Source organism: Rhinoderma darwinii, chromosome 5 (genome assembly GCF_050947455.1).
Source record: "Rhinoderma darwinii isolate aRhiDar2 chromosome 5, aRhiDar2.hap1, whole genome shotgun sequence".
Lineage (NCBI taxonomy): Eukaryota > Metazoa > Chordata > Amphibia > Anura > Rhinodermatidae > Rhinoderma > Rhinoderma darwinii.
The window spans coordinates 165,078,052-165,094,369 of record NC_134691.1 but is presented as its reverse complement, the minus strand read 5'-3'; the positions used below and the strand labels follow the sequence as shown (position 1 = coordinate 165,094,369).

General features: G+C 44.8%; 1 protein-coding gene across 4 annotated transcripts in view; it reads left to right on the top strand.

Annotated features, from left to right (window-relative positions):
* CDH20 (cadherin 20) overlaps nucleotides 1–16,318 on the top strand; it is a 456,770-nt gene that overhangs the window by 265,474 nt on the left and 174,978 nt on the right. The window contains exon 4 of one of the 4 annotated variants that reach the window (XM_075826737.1): nucleotides 3,491–3,587. The exons of the other annotated variants lie outside the window; for them this stretch is intronic. The gene's annotated coding sequence lies outside the window, so the exon portion shown is untranslated. The remainder of the gene's footprint in view (nucleotides 1–3,490; nucleotides 3,588–16,318) is intronic. 4 annotated transcript variants of the gene reach the window in all.

The following is a 16,318-nucleotide window of genomic DNA, read 5'->3' as shown; positions in this document are numbered from 1 at the left end:
TGTTTTGCAGTACTATAACATTTTATTTAAATGGGCTGGGACAAGGTATTTGTTTGCCACAGGGAGATTACGCCACCATCCCCATCCCGTGTGCACGTACCCTTATCATGCTGCAGACCATACAAGAGAATAAGAGTTCCAACAACAGGCAGACACAGATAGAATTCATAACTATTATACGCAGTGACCCACAGGTAATATCTTCTCTAATTGAAGTCGCTAACCATACATTTCTTTTCCGTCCAGCCCAGACCGCCAAGACGACTTATTCCGAAGACTGGAGAGCTTACAGTCTAGACATTTTAAGCCAGGCGTGTCGCATCTGGTGCCTAGAAAGAAGACACCAGTATTAAAAATGGCATGCCATTATTATAAGAAGACACCAGTATTATAAATGACACATGGTATGTGGGGCTCTGTAATAGATTTTGCGTTGGGGCCCGGGAGCTTCAACTTTCACCTCTGACTTTAGTTAATTGCTTCTACTGCCCTCTATAACAACAACAAAAAACAATGCTGCTGCCCCGTTTAATCCTACCATTTAGATGCTACCACTAATACTGTGACTGCTGCTGCCCATGTGCCCCTTATTACTGTAACTACAGTGCTTCCCAATGCCTCAATACCATAGTGCCAAGTGACACGGATAAAGATAAAATCAGGGGTGTAACTTAAAAATGCTGGGCCCCAAAGCAAACTTTTAGGAAATGCAGGATGGGGCAGGGAGGCATCAATCCAGGCCCCAAAATTAAATGGGTTATCCCCCTACAAACACTTATCCCCTATCCACAGGATAAGTGATAAATGTATGATTGGTGAGGGTCCGACTGCTGGGACCCCACCGATCACTAGAACAGGGGTCCCGAGCCCCCGTTTTGCAGGCATTTGTATGGAGCAGTGGTCGCTCATTCGCGGTGCTGCTCCATATAAAGTCTATTACACTGACGGAGATAGTCAATTATGGCACTCGGCTGTTTCCCTCAGTCCCATAGACATTAAATAGACCAGCAAGGCACATGCATGAAAACCACTCCAGTCAAATCCCCCCGGAATGGGGGCTCCGGACCCCCCATTTTATTGATCTGTGGGAATCCTAGCAGTCTGAGCACAACCGATTATACATTTAACACCTATCTTCACATTTTATGGGAAGACCACTTTAACAACACTTTTCTATCACTGATAAATCAAGACACATTTTTCAGAAGTGCATTTGCCAGTAAATATATACAAAAGGCATTACAAAAAGGTTTTGCTATACCCAAGACTACAGTATACATATATCTGCTGTGTCTAGAAAAACATTGGTGTTGCATTCAGCACAGATAATGTTTCTCCATTGTAAAAATGGTTTAACTATGGCACTGTCTCAGTACGTTTTTCAGGGTACGTGATTAGGGGCATAACTATAGGGAGTGTAGAGGTTAGATTCACACCTGGTGCCTGGTGCCTAAGAGGGCTCAACAGCTCCACTGCTAGATAAAATAATTTTTCATTGGAGCCCAAGAGCTTTTAGTTATAGCTCTTCAGGTAATAATGGCTAGTTCTAGATTGAAAATTTGACTTTTGTTATTATTCAGACTTTTGCATTATTTGAAAGAAGCCGTAAAAATGTATCTTTGATCTTCTTAATTCAACCAAATTTCCTAATAATTTATAAAAAAGCAGATTATTCATAATTTATCAAAACATTAAAATTGGGCATGATAACTGGTTTTATATGAATTTTAACAAACGCTATAGCTGAGATACTGTACTAATGTAGAAGAAAAGAGTTTGACAGGTCATCACATATTCCCTTCCCAACTCGCTGCCTCCCCCTGCCGTCTATATCGGCGCATCACTGGTCACGCGGGAAAAAAAGGGTCTGTTGTGATAGCGCATATTAGGTCATTTGGGTGAAAGGGGCTGGCGTGTCAGTGCATCAGTGCTCATGAGAGCAAAAACCGTTGGATAACCCCTTTAACTCTAAGGCCATAAAGACATTACGGAGCTCTGTATCCTATAATCAGAGCCTGAACCCTAATAACAGTATTTTACTAAATTAAGCAGCACAACATTTTGGACCTAAAAATGAAATGATGAAATGATTCAAAATTGGAGGTAAACTTCAGTTAAACTATATCTGTAACACATTCGTAGTCAATAATTATATATTTTTTTAAAAAGTGACTTTACGAAGCCTATGCATACTAAAGTCATAAAAACTAGTATAAAACATTATCAAACCTTTTCTGTACATTATAGCAGTTATTCATTTTCAGTTAAGACTTAAATATGGTTATAGACATTTATCATGACTTCTACACAGTTTCAAGTTTATTAGTCATTATCAGTGCAAAATACGCAAACATGGTTCTGTAGAGTTAAGTTTTAAGAGCAACTAGACAGAATAATTATTGTAAAGGTGCATGACATTTTGGTTGCATAGACATATCAATTATCATTATTAAGAGCCATTATCGATGATCATACTCAAGGAAAATCATTACACCAAAGTTGCTTTAATGAGTAACTCCAGTTTTGTACATTTTTGACAAAATCATAGAGACATGTCAACATTTTCATCAGTGGAGTCCTTGAACTAAGACCCCACTTATCATTATAACAAAAAAGTCCCAGCACTGTAAATTAAAGTCTCTAAATATTAAAACACTGTTTAAAATGGGCTATTACGGCCAATAAAAAATTTTTTTCTACAAAAGGCTCTTCCATACTTTAAAGCATACCTTACTTTTCATGGGACTTTTACAATAGGCTGTCACATGTGTGTAAAGGGGAAAAACACAATTTTTTTTATTTGACTTGTATATGGCATTTTTCCAGTTTTCCCTTTTGTAGCCACTATCCCTAATTCTCAGTTGTTTCTGAGCTAGTGGGCGGAGTCTAATGGCTATCATGTCTTTTATACACTACACACATAGAGAAGAATCCTGCTCTTCTATCTCTATCTATCACATACATAGAAGCTGCAGCTGCATGGAGGAAATTATATAGCAGTACACATTAGTGTAGCTGAGAATCCAGCACTGAGTGAGATCAGCATTGGAGTGACCCACCAGAGCACCAGAAACTCCTACGGTGGGCCCAAGCACCGAGCTGCATCTTATATATAATATCACCAAAGGGGACCTAACTAACATAGAGACACAAAGGGGTTCTAACTACTATATGTGAGCCAAAAAGGAGGACCTAACTAATATATGGAGACACAAAGGGGACCTAACTACTATAGGGGGCACAAAGAGGACCTAACTACTAGGGAGGCATTCCTGTGTAGGGAGGACACTATTACTGTGTGGTGCCTAAAATGGACACTAATACTGCGTGGAGCACAAAAGGGGGTACTATTACAGTGTGGGGCATCAAGGGGGGCATTACTTCCATCTGTGGCACTATAAATGGTGAGATTTTGTAGAGGGTGAGGAATAGGTGGGGATGGTACTGGAAAAGCGAGTAACCAAAGATGTTTGTGTTGCAATTTCTGCAGAGGCAAGTCGTGACTGAAAGAAAACGTCATGGCGTTTTGGACCGGATAAAGAAAAAAAAGGCAACGTGAACAACTGCAATCTGAGAAGACTTCACATGTGAGTCACGGGATGTCACTGCACTGTATTCACTTATATGGTCTGCAAAGTGCCTGTATAGAATTAATATCTAACAATATATGATCACTATATGGTGGTATAATTGGTCTTTGTTTTAGTACACACGTTTAACTACACAATTAAGAGTGGTCGCATTATTTATATATAGCTGAAATGTGGGCCCCAATAATTATTTTCTCTGGTGGGCCCAAGGTACCCCAGTCCGTCTGCCTGTGTCTTTTTCACTGTGCTCCTGCTCCCCCCACCCCCCTCTATAGACTTGAATGAACAGTGTGTTTGTGCCTATTTCTCTCCCTGCTCCCTCCTTCTGCTCCCCCTTCCTTCTCCATAGACTTGTATTGGCAGTAAAGAGACACACCCCTACCTTCTGCAGTATGTCTGTATTTAGGGATGAGTTTTGCTTGATAACGGGAGTGAACAGTTGATTACAGGAAGGGAGACATCTAGTGGCAGTAACTTCACACAGAATTTACATGGATAAAGCAACTAAATTTTAACAGCGAGTAAATTACAAAGTTGATCTATATGAGGTATACTATTAGAGTACCATAAGTTGTATAAAGTTAGTGTCAATTTAAGCCTTAAAATCATTTTATTATTTTCATAGAAATAAGCATTAGGCTTATAATGTTTCTCTTCGACTAAAATAACAGGCAATGGCAATATTCTGTGAATGGATTTCAGAGTAGCTGTGTTGTTGCAGAGAATACGCTTCTATCTCCAGTGAATTTTTATTGCCTCTTTTTGTTATTATTTACTGTGTGTTTGAGCTAGATCTTTTTCTATTGCCCAAAAGGGTTGGCATCTGATAGATAATTAAGAACAAAATACTACCTTGATTTAAAAGTGATGACTTAAAAATATGCCTAAAAGGGTTACTCGTAAAGAAAAAAAGATATCACACCAAGGCCAGTGGTATTTCCACTACCTGCAGTCACCCAATATTACATATGGTATATTTCCAAACCAGTGCAGTACATGTTGATTAATTGATATAGTGGCTGTTTTTACAAAGGAAAACACAAATTTAACAGTCTTGTACTGTAATTCTACATATATATAGTTAAGTATTAACACTTTAATTTGCTGCTAATCATCTGAGAATTTCTAGTGTACAGATGTAGCCATCTTTAACTTGACTCTGATAACATGCTGCAGCGTGATATCACACAACAAAAGCCATTGAAAAGTAAATGAAAAAGTCAAGATAAGAGATCTAGCCAATGTTTATTTAATGCGTTAAAAGTCAAGGTAAAGACGGCTACATCTGTATAAAACATGTAAGAGCTAAATTAACCTTACCAGATATTGAAGCATATTATTAGTTCTCACACTACTTTCCGACAAGAGGTAGAGAGCAGAGCTGTCTATTGTTCTAGTAACAGTGTATATGCATTAATGCATTGCATTCAGACAGTCACAATAAAACATGCACTGAGCTTTAATGACAGATGACAGCCACTACATACTCTAGGACATAGGTCTATTATCTGGACATTTTCCATTTATAAGAAGAAAAGCTGTATAACGCGGTCTTCCAGCCTCACATTATGATTTTTTGATTCAGCGGCTTTCATCAAAACAAGGCAGAGAGGTGTAATTAAGTTAGGCCATTTACCAGATATAAATAAAGAAAATTATACAGATTTCGCCATGTTCCTGTCAACCGTTGACTTTGATCTGATGCCACAAGATCAAAATAATAAACTAAAGACAACCCGTAATGCATCCACGTTAATAGGATTGTAGAGCTACCTACGACTGTGTTACTTAGTGGCTGGGGACCAGTAATAAAACTGTCATTTGATAAGAAAGCTACATAGGTATAGATGGCAAATAAAGCACCATTGTGTATGTGTGTGTGTGTGTGTTTGTGTGTGTGTGTGTGTGTGTGTGTGTGTGTGTGTGTGTACATATATATATATATATATATATATATATATATATATATATATAGATATAAAATGAAGTTGGGAATGCAATATATACTATATGCTGCTTTTAATATCGCTCATTAGCTTGATATAGTTGACCGTCATTAATGATGTGGAATTAAAGAGGATTTTCACCTGAAATGAAAAAGTGGCGATATATTTGGAAATTATTGTAATTATGCTTGTTTTTCTTACAGAGAGATTTGGATTATTTTCATTCAGCTAGGGTGGTCATTTTTGCAAAATTGACAACAGAAAATGCAACCATATTAGTTATCACTTTTGAATTATTGAAACATAGCATACATTTTACAGTCACATCTAAACCCCTATGGTTCTATTGAAACAAAACCTAAGTAATCATTAAAGATATACAAAACTTTTGGGGTTCGCAATGCATAAACCGCGCCAAAGTGGCAGCCGCCGGTGAGAGCCAGCCACCGTGTTGCAGATTAGAAAATGAGTCAGGTTTTCAGTTACCTGATCGTCTCTGTCTGTAAACACTGGATAGCGGTGGTAATCCCATCCATAGATTTCAAGATGGTGTCATGTGATTCAAGATGGCAGCGGTAATGAGATTTACTCACATGACCACCTGCCTGAATGTCTTTTTTTCTGTGCCGACACTGGATGCGTTTAGCACATACGCAGATACAGGAGCTTTTGTTGCCTGTAATTCCCCTTGTACTAAAATCTTAAATTACATTACGATTTTCTCCAGGTGCAAGGACTGGCACACTTTACTGGCAACCATAACAACAATAGCCCATTTCCTATCCTTATTTGCAAAATACAGACTTGCATGCATATACAGATCTGACGTTTTGAGTTTTGTAATATACATCGTTTTAAAATGTTGTTGCTGATAATGGTGACATAATAAAGGGGGAAGCAGGGAGATTCTGCAACGTTGTCCTAACAACTGATAGCAAGGTTGAACCTGCTTAACCTCTTCACGCGCTGCTCCGCAACTGTACGTCCTGCAGAGGGCTTGCTTCCCGCATCAGGACGTACAGTTGCGGAGTAGTTCCCGGCGGAGGTCAGCTTTCCCCGACAGCTGACACTCCAGTCTTGCCGGCCAGCCGACCATCACCGCTGATTTTGTCAATTAACCCCATAAATGCGGCGACAGATTGCGTTCACCACATTTAAGGGGTTTGAAGCACATCGGCAGCCCCCACTAAGTGATTGTGGGGGCTGCTGATGCTTGTCGTGGCAATCGGAGGCCAGACAATGACCTCCGGGTTGCCATGTACGGAAGACTCGGAGGAGCAGCCTCCGGCCGGTCCTCCTACGCTTCCTGTCAGTGTGATTGTCACGTCACAATGACAGTTAGAATACATTACACTACGTAGGTAGTGTAATGTACTCTATCAGCGATCAGAGCTGCAAGTCTAAGTGTCCCCTAGTGGCACAAGTGAAAAAAGTAAAAAAAAGTAATAAAAATGTTTTAAAAAAAGTGTAAAGATAAAAGTTATAAGTTATATAAACAAACTGCATTTTTTTCCTATAATAAGACTTTCATTATAGCAAAAAAATGAACACGTTAAAAAAAAGTACACATATCTGGTATCACCGCGTTCGTAACGACCCAAACTATAAAACTGTAATGTTATTTTTTCCCGCACGAGGAACACCCCAAAAACAATCAATAAAAAACTACACTAGAATTGCTATTTTTTGGTCACCACCCCTCACAAAATAGAGAATAAAAAGTGATCAAAAAGTCACATGTACCCGAAAATAGTACCGATAAAAAGTACAACCCGTCCCACAAAAAACAAGCCCTTACACAGCTTTTTTGACTGAAAAATAAAAAAGTTACGGCTCTCAGAATATGGTGACAGAAAATAAATTATTTTCTAAATAAGTGATTTTATTGCGCAAACGCTGCAAAACATAAAAAAAACTATATACATATGGTATCGCCATAATCATACCAACCGCAGAATAAAGTAAAATTGTAATTTATAGTGCACGGTGAACGCCGCAAAAAATAAACTAAAAAACATTGTCAGAATTGCCTGTTTTTGGTCACCCTGTTTGCAAAAAAATTTAATTGAAAGGGATCAAAAAAATCACATGTACCCCAAAATGGTACCAATGAAAAGTAAGGATTGTCCCGCAACAAATAAGCCCTCACATGGCTCCGGTGGTGAAAAAAGAAAAAAGTTCTGTCTCTCAGAATATAGCAATGCAAAATGTGCAGTATTTTCTAAAAGCGGGTGTCACGAACACAGGGTATGTGGACCCACTAGGCCGCTCCGCCATAGCGGGGAGGCAGTTGACCAGGTCACAGTCTATCCGAAAGTCAATGGCAGACAGTAACGCTCGGGGACCTGAAATAGTCCGGACGGTGGCTGTGGCTTCAGCACGGATGGAGGCTGGTGCGGCAGGTCGCGCCAGATGTGGCAGGCAGTATCCGATGAAGCAGAAGACACTGGACGTGGCAGAAGACACAGGACGTGGCAGAAGACACTGGACGTGGCAGAAGACACTGGACGTGGCAAACGACACTGGACGTGGCAAACGACACTGGACGTGGCAGACGACACTGGACGTGGCAGAAGACACTACTCCAATGCAGGTAGGCACAGGAACTAGAACAATACGGAATACAGGAACGGGTAACAGGGCACGGGTAACAGCTGGAACGGGAAACACTAAGGGACCATTTGCGAGACAGACTGGGATAGACTAACAACGCTCAGGCAAGGATCAGAAGGCCTGGGGCCTTCTTATAGACCAGGAAATCAGGGCAGTTGATGATGATGATGAATAATTTGTGCGCGCTGGCACCCTATGGGACACAGCAGGACGGAGCGGAAGTGAGCGCTGGCGTCTCCTAGGAAGGAGACAGGGACCAGCGCTCACGGATCCATGGCTGCGGGCGTCGGGGGGTGAGTAAACCCGACGGCCCGCGGCCATGGACGTTACAGTATCCCACCTCTTACGCCCCCTCTTCTTGGGACCAGAGCGGGAGAGGATCTTTTTAATGAGAGCAGGAGCACTGAGGTTCTCTTCTGGCTCCCAGGACCTCTTCTCAGGACTAAACCCTTTCCAGTCCACCAAATAGAAAGTCCTTCCTCCTACCCTCTTGCAGTCCTGGATCTCCTTTACCTCGAATACATCAGAAGGGCCGCTGGGAGCAACTGTGGAACTACAAGTCTTGCTGTAGCGGTTCAGGACCACTGGTTTCAGGAGGGACACATGGAAGGAGTTAGGGATTCTGAGGGTAGGAGGCAGCCGCAGTTTATAGGAGACAGGGTTGATTTGTAGCAGAATCTCGAAAGGACCAAGAAACCTGGGAGCGAACTTGTATGAGGGTACCTTCAAGCGAATGTTCCGAGAGGACTGCCAGACTTTAGTCCCCGGAAGAAACTGAGGCGGCTCTCTTCTCTTAGTATCTGCCTTTCGCTTCATGCGATCTACTGCCAGCAAAATAGAGGACCGGGTCTGTTGCCAGATTTGCAGGAAGTCCCCATATGCAGAGTCAGCAGCGGGAACCTGAGATGAAGTCGACACAGGAAGAGGGACTCTGGGATGTTGACTGTACACGATGTGAAACGGAGTGGAAGTGGTGGACTCACTTGTGTGGTTGTTATATGAAAACTCGGCCCATGGAAGAAGCTGTACCCAGTTATCGTGCTGTGAAGAGATGAAGTGGCGGAGATAATTTTCCATGATCTGGTTGATCCTCTCAACTTTCCCAGTGGATTGGGGGTGATAGGCAGAGGAAAAGTCCAAACTCACATCCAGGAGTTTACAGAGGGCTCTCCAGAACTTAGAGGTAATCTGAACCCCCCAGTCGGAGACAATGTGAAGAGGCAAGCCATGCAAGCGAAAGATGTGCTGAATGAAGAGACTTGCCAGTCGGGGAGCAGAAGGTAGGCCGGTCAGTGGGATAAAATGTGCCATCTTAGAGAACCGGTCCACCACCACCCAGATGGTGTTACATCCTGCTGAGGGAGGAAGGTCTGTGACGAAGTCCATTGCGATATGCTGCCAGGGGGCACTGGGTACAGGCAGAGGTTTAAGCAGGCCGGCAGGCTTGGAGTGAGTCACTTTGTTAGAGGCACACACCGTGCAAGCAGAGACAAAGTCCAGAACATCTTCAGGTAACGTGGGTCACCAAAAGTGACGAGCAATCAGGTCTTTGGTTTTATGGACACCAGCGTGCCCAGCTAATTTAGAACTGTGTCCCCAGCGGAGAATTATTTTTCTGTCTGCCAACCGAACAAAAGTTCTCCCCGGAGGGATATTTCTAAGCTGCAAAGGATTGGCGGTGACAACGCAGAATGGGTCTATGATAGTCTGAAGGGACTCCACCGTGTCTTCCATCTCAAATGATCTGGACAGGGCATCGGCCCTCATATTCTTGTCAGCGGGGCGGTAGTGGAGCAGAGATTGAAAACGGGTGAAGAACAGCGACCACCTGGCTTGACGAAGATTCAGTCTTTGAGCGGACTGAAGGTAGGTGAGGTTCTTGTGGTCGGTGAAGATCAGGATGGGGTGAGCTGCACCTTCTAGAAGATGTCTCCACTCCTTCAGGGCCAATTTGATAGCCAGTAGCTCCCGATCTCCAATGGAATAATTGCGCTCAGCAGAAGAAAACAGTCTTGAGTAGTAGCCACATACTACTGCCTTTCCTTTGGAGCTCCTCTTTAACAGAAGTGCGCCTGCACCAACAGAGGAAGCGTCCACTTCTAGTGAGAACAGCCGAGATACGTCAGGGTGATGGAGGATTGAAGCTCAAGTGAAGGCTTTCTTGAGGCTAATGAATGCGGACTCTACCTCTGGAGTCCACACCTTGGCGTTCACACCCTTCTTGGTAAGGGTAGAGATGGGAGCCGTCAGAGAAGAAAAGTTCGGAATAAACTGCCGGTAGAAATTGGCGAATCCCAGGAACCGTAGTATGGCCCTTAGGCCTTGAGGACGTGGCCATTCCAGGACGGACTTTAGTTTCTCAGGGTCCATCTTAAGGCCTAGATCCAAGATGACGTAGCCCAGGAAGGACAAAGACCTCTTTTCAAAGGTGCACTTTTCCAATTTGGCATACAAGCGATTCTCTCTTAGTCGCAGAAGAACTTGACGAACATGCCTCCGATGGGTCATCAGATCTGGGGAGAAAATTAAAATATCATCGAGATAAACTACAACGCACATATAGAGGAGATCTCGGAAGATATCATTAACGAACTCCTGAAATACTGCGGGAGCGTTACACAGTCCGAAGGACATCACTAGGTATTCATAGTGCCCATCGCGGGTGTTAAATGCCGTCTTCCATTCGTCACCCCGGCGAATCCGGATTAGATTATAGGCCCCCCCCCCATAGATCTAGCTTAGAAAATTTTTTGGCTCCTCATATGCGATCGAAGAGCTCAGAAATAAGTGGCAATGGGTATTTGTTCTTGACCGTGATCTGATTGAGACCACTGTAGTCAATGCAGGGTCGAAGAGATCCATCTCTCTTTTTAACGAAGAAGAAGCCTGCCCCGGCCGGGGAGGAAGATTTTAGAATAAAACCCCTTTCCAAGATCTCCTTGATATAGGCTGACATCGATAAAGTCTCTGGCAAGGAAAGAGGATATACTCGTCCACGGGGAAGAGACGCATTGGGAACCAGTTCAATGGGACAGTCATAATTCCGATGTGGAGGCAACGTCTCAGCCTCTCGTTTGCAAAAGACATCCGCAAAACTGGCATATTGAGATGGTAGGCCCGAAAGTGACTGAGGCAGAGGGGGCACAACAGGACGGACTTGTGACAGGCAATGGCTATGGCATCTGGAACCCCATTGAAGAACCTCTCCAGAATTCCAGTCAAGTGTCGGGGCGTGTAGACGGAGCCATGGCAGACCCAGCAGGATAGGATTGATAGCCTTGGGTAGTACCAGGAAGGTGATCTGTTCTGAGTGAAGAGCTCCGACCCGTAGTGTCAACGGCTCTGTGATGAGCATGATCGGATCAGGCAATGGTAGACCATTCACGGAGGCAACAGCCAGGGGTCTCTCCAGACGGACTGTGGGTAGACGAAACCGATCCACTAGATCCTGCTGGATAAGGCGGAGGAAGGATGTGATGTCTCTCCGGTGACGATGGCCACAGGAATCGATAATCTGGAAGAGGTTTTAACGTTTGGAGACGTTCCACCTAGAGTTGCCTCTCCAATCAACCCTAGGTACTGGAGTTTCCCGGTTTCTGTGGGCATTGGCGCACAAAATGACCCTTGAGGCCACAATACATACAAAGTCCAGAGGAGTGTCTGCGCTGCTTCTCCTGTTCAGATAACCGGACTCTGTCTACCTGCATGGGTTCTTCAGGTAGCGCACTAGGAGAAGACAATAGTGGTCTCTGGACAGAGGGTGCTGGTCTCTTGAGAGCGCTCCCGGATTCTCATATCAACCCAGGTGGCTAACAGGATGAGGGCATCCAAGGTAGAAGGAAGGTCGCGGGCTGCCAGTTCGTCCTTGATGTGAGAGGACAGTCCCTGCCAGAAGGTCGCCATCAGTGCCTTATTGTTCCATGCCAGCTCGGCTGCTAGGGTACGGAAGGAGATAGCATACTCCCCTACTGTGGAGCCTTCTTGCTTGAGGGTCAACAGAGTGGCTGCAGCAGAGGATGTTCGACCCGGCTCCTCGAACACGGCACGAAAGGACTGCAGGAACAAGGCTAGGTCCGCGGATACAGGTCCTTGTTGCTCCAAGATTGGGTTTGCCCATGCGAGGTCCTTGCCAGCGAGGAGGGAGATAATGAACGCCACTTTGGCCTCATCGGAGGGGAAGAGATGAGGCCGTAGCCTAAAATGCACCGTGCATTGATTGAGAAATCCTCTACATGCTCTGGGGTCACCGTCGTAGCGAGGAGGAAGAGGCAGAGGAACTGTGGATCCGGAACAAACAGGAGGAGCAACAGGCAGTGGCACAACAACCGCTTCAGGAGGAAGAAGCGGAGGTGGAACAGCGAGTAGATCCAGGCGGACCAGGATAGAATTCACTGCCTCAAGGAGTTGATCCTGACGTGTGCGTAGGTCCTGCATCTCTGTCTGAATCATCTGTACTGCGATCTTGGGCTGACCAGCGGGTTCCATGGCCTGAACGTACTGTCACGGACACAGGGTATGTGGACCCACTAGGCCGCTCCGCCGTAGCGGGGAGGCAGCTGACCAGGTCACAGTCTATACGAAAGTCAATGGCAGACAATAACGCTTGGGTAAATGAAATAGTCCGGACGGTGGCTGTGACTTCAGCTCGGATGGAGGCTGGTGCGGCAGGTCGCGCCAGACGTGGCGGGCAGTATCCGATGAAGCAGAAGACACTGGACGTGGCAGAAGACACTGGACGTGGCAGAAGACACTGGACGTGGCAAACGACACTGGACGTGGCAGACGACACTGGACGTGGCAGACGACACTGGACGTGGCAGAAGACACTACTCCAACGCAGGTAGGCACATGAACTAGAACAATACGGAATACAGGAACAGGTAACAGGGCACGGGTAACAGCTGAAACGGGAAACACTAAGGGACCATTTGCGAGACAGACTGGGATAGACTAACAACGCTCAGGCAAGGATCAGAAGGCCTGGGGCCTTCTTATAGACCAGGAAATCAGGGCAGTTGATGATGATGACGAATAATTTGAGCACGCGCTGGCCCTTTAAGGCTGTGCGCGAGTGCGCGCACCCTACGGGACACAGCAGGGCGGAGCGGAAGTGAGCGCTGGTGTCTCCTAGGAAGGAGACAGGGACCAGTGCTCACGGATCCATGGCTGCGGGCGTCGGGGGGTGAGTAAACCCGACGGCCCGCGGCCATGGATGTTACAGCGGGTAACATCCGAAACCATTTATCAGTGCGACACCGGCCACTCATCTATGAATTGTCATTTATTTACCGCATTATTATACCCTCTTATTATGCCGTGATGTTCTCCGCGCAGATTACATATGCCCCCCACATTATAAACTGAAATACCAGCGAAAACCCCAAACAGAAAAACTACCAAGCAAAATCTGCGCTCCAAAAGCAAAATGGCGTTCCTCCCTTCTGAGCCCGGCAGCGTGCCCAAGCAGCAATTTGCGTCCACATATATGGCATCGCTATACCCAGGAGAACCCGTTTAACGTTTTATGAGGTATTTGTCTTCAGTGGCACAAACTGGGCACAACATATTATGCACTAAAATGGCATATCAGTGGAAAATTGCAATATTCACACCATCCGCTGTGCATTAACCCCTTTGCTCACTATGACTTAATAGCACGTCATGGTGCGGGGGTTGATGTATGGAGCGGGCTCACATGCTGAGCCTGCTCAGTACGCTGCGGGTGTCGGCTGTGTATTACAGCTGACACCCAGGACTAACGGACAGGAACAGCGATCGTGTGGTTATAGAAGCCTGCAAAAATAACAATATACTGCAATACATTAGTATTGAAGTATATTGTACCAGCGATCCAATGATCGCTGGTTCCAGTCCCCTAAGGGGACTAATAAAATGTGTAGAAGAATTAAAGTTATTAGTAGTGAGAAAGAAAAAAGTTTAAAGTTAAAAAGAAAAAACTGTAAAGGATCTGCCAGGCACAGCTTCTTTATCAACGCCCATAGGTAATCAGTCTGCACCTGCTTCTAGGTCTGTGAGACTGACTCCATCTTCCACCACTCAGGATGGCAGGCTTAGGAGTGGGAGAGCCTATCGCAGCCTGGCCAGACGGAGCTAGCTCCCGCCCTCTGTCTATTTATACCTGCCTTTCCTGTTCCTCCTTGCTTGTGAATCTTCTCTGTTGGTTTCCTGGCCCTGCTGCAGCTTCTTGTACTATTTGTCCCTGCTTCGTATTGACCCTGGCTTGTTGACTACTCTCCTGCTCTGCGTTTGGTACATCGTGCTCTCCTGGTTTCACTCGGCTTGTTCACTACTCTCATGCTCTGCGTTTGGCACCTCGTACTCTCCTGGTTTGACTCGGCTCGTTTAGTACTCTTGTTGCTCACGGTGTTGCCGTGGGCAACTGCCCCATTTCCCTTAGGTTCTGTGTTCCCTTGTCTGTTTGTCTGTCGTTCACTTATTGAGTGTAGGGACCGTCGCCCAGTTGTACCCCGTCGCCTAGGGCGGGTCGTTGCAAGTAGGCAGGGACTGAGTGGCGGGTAGATTAGGGCTCACTTGTCTGTTTCCCTACCCCCATCATTACAAAACCTTTTCCCATTTTTCTTCTAAAGTAATGTAAGAAAATAAACAAAATTGGTATCGCTACGTCCGTAAAAGGCCGAACTTTTACAATATACCAATACGGTGAACACCGTAAAAAACGTAAATAATTTAAACCGCCAAAAACCCTGTAGTTTTCGTTTTTACCACATGGCGAAAGCTGTAAAAACGAAAACTCCAAAAAAATCGAATTACATTTTTTTCCTATATTACTATATTTTCCTATTTTTTCCAGTTTCCCAGTACTTTTATGGTAATTTAAATGGTGTCAATAGAAACTACAATTCCTCCCGCAAGAAATAAGCCCTCACATCACTCTACTGACGGAAAAAAGAAAACAGTTATGGCTCTTGGAAGGCGGGGAGTGAAAAACGAAAATAAGATGTTAGGGATCTGCCAGGTACTTCATCTAGGTATACTCCTGGGATTAATCAATCCACACCTGAGGCCAGACCTGTTCGACTGACACCATCTCCCACCAACCAGGGTGGCAGGCTCAGGAGTGGGAGAGCCTATCGCGGCCTGGTCTGTCGGAGTTAGCTCCGCCCCCTGTCCTTTATTACCTGCCCTGTTCTCTCCCTCAGTGCTTGTAATTCTTTTGGATTCCTGGCCCCACTGCTGCTTGCTCCAGCCTGCTTCTGCCGTGCTTCTGCCTTGCTGCAGTTCTGCTTGACCTGCTTTGCTTTGCCCCTGGCTTGCTTCTGTCTCCTTGCCCGCTTGGGTGTACTCACTTCGTCCTGGTCCTGACTGTCCGTTCGCCGCTCCGTTTCCTCGTGGCGTTCCGTGGCTACTGCCCCTTCCCTTGCATGTTCCCTGTTTGTTTTCCTGTGCACTTAGACAGCGTAGGGACCGCCGCCCAGTTGTACCTCGTCGCCTAGGGCGAGTCGTTGCAAGTAGGCAGGGACAGGGCGGTGGGTAGATTAGGGCTCACTTTCCCTTCACCTCCTTCCGGCCATTACATAAGAAAGCAAAAAATGGATCAGTCTTGAAAGGGTTAATTCATTTCTAATGAAAAAAACGTATGACCCCATGTGGGATATTTCCGTACTCGGGAGAATTTGCTTTACAATAATTGGTTGTTTTTTTTTCTCCTTTATCACTTGTGAAAATATGAAAATTCAAAATTTTAGCGGAAAAAATTGTGATATTAATTTTCTCCGCCTAATTCTAATAAATTCTGCAAAAGACCCGTGGAGTCTAAATGCTCACTATACCCCTAGAAAAATTCCTTGAGGGATGTTTCCAAAATGGGGTAACCTGGGGGGTTTCCACTGTTTTGGTCCCTCCAGTGCGTTGCAAATGCGGCACGGCACCGAAAAACAATCCAGCAAAATCCGTGCTCCAAAATCCAAATGGCGCTCCTTCCCTTCAGAGCGCTGCCAAGGGTCCAATCAGCAGTTTATTACCACATATGGGGTATTCCCTTAATCAGAAGAAAATGCTTTACAAATGTTGTGGTTCTTTTTTTCCTTTATTCCTTGTAAAAATGAAACATATCTATGCATTTTCAGAAAAAAAAGTTGATTTTTATTTTCACTGCCTAATTCCACTAAATTCTGCAAAAAACCTGTG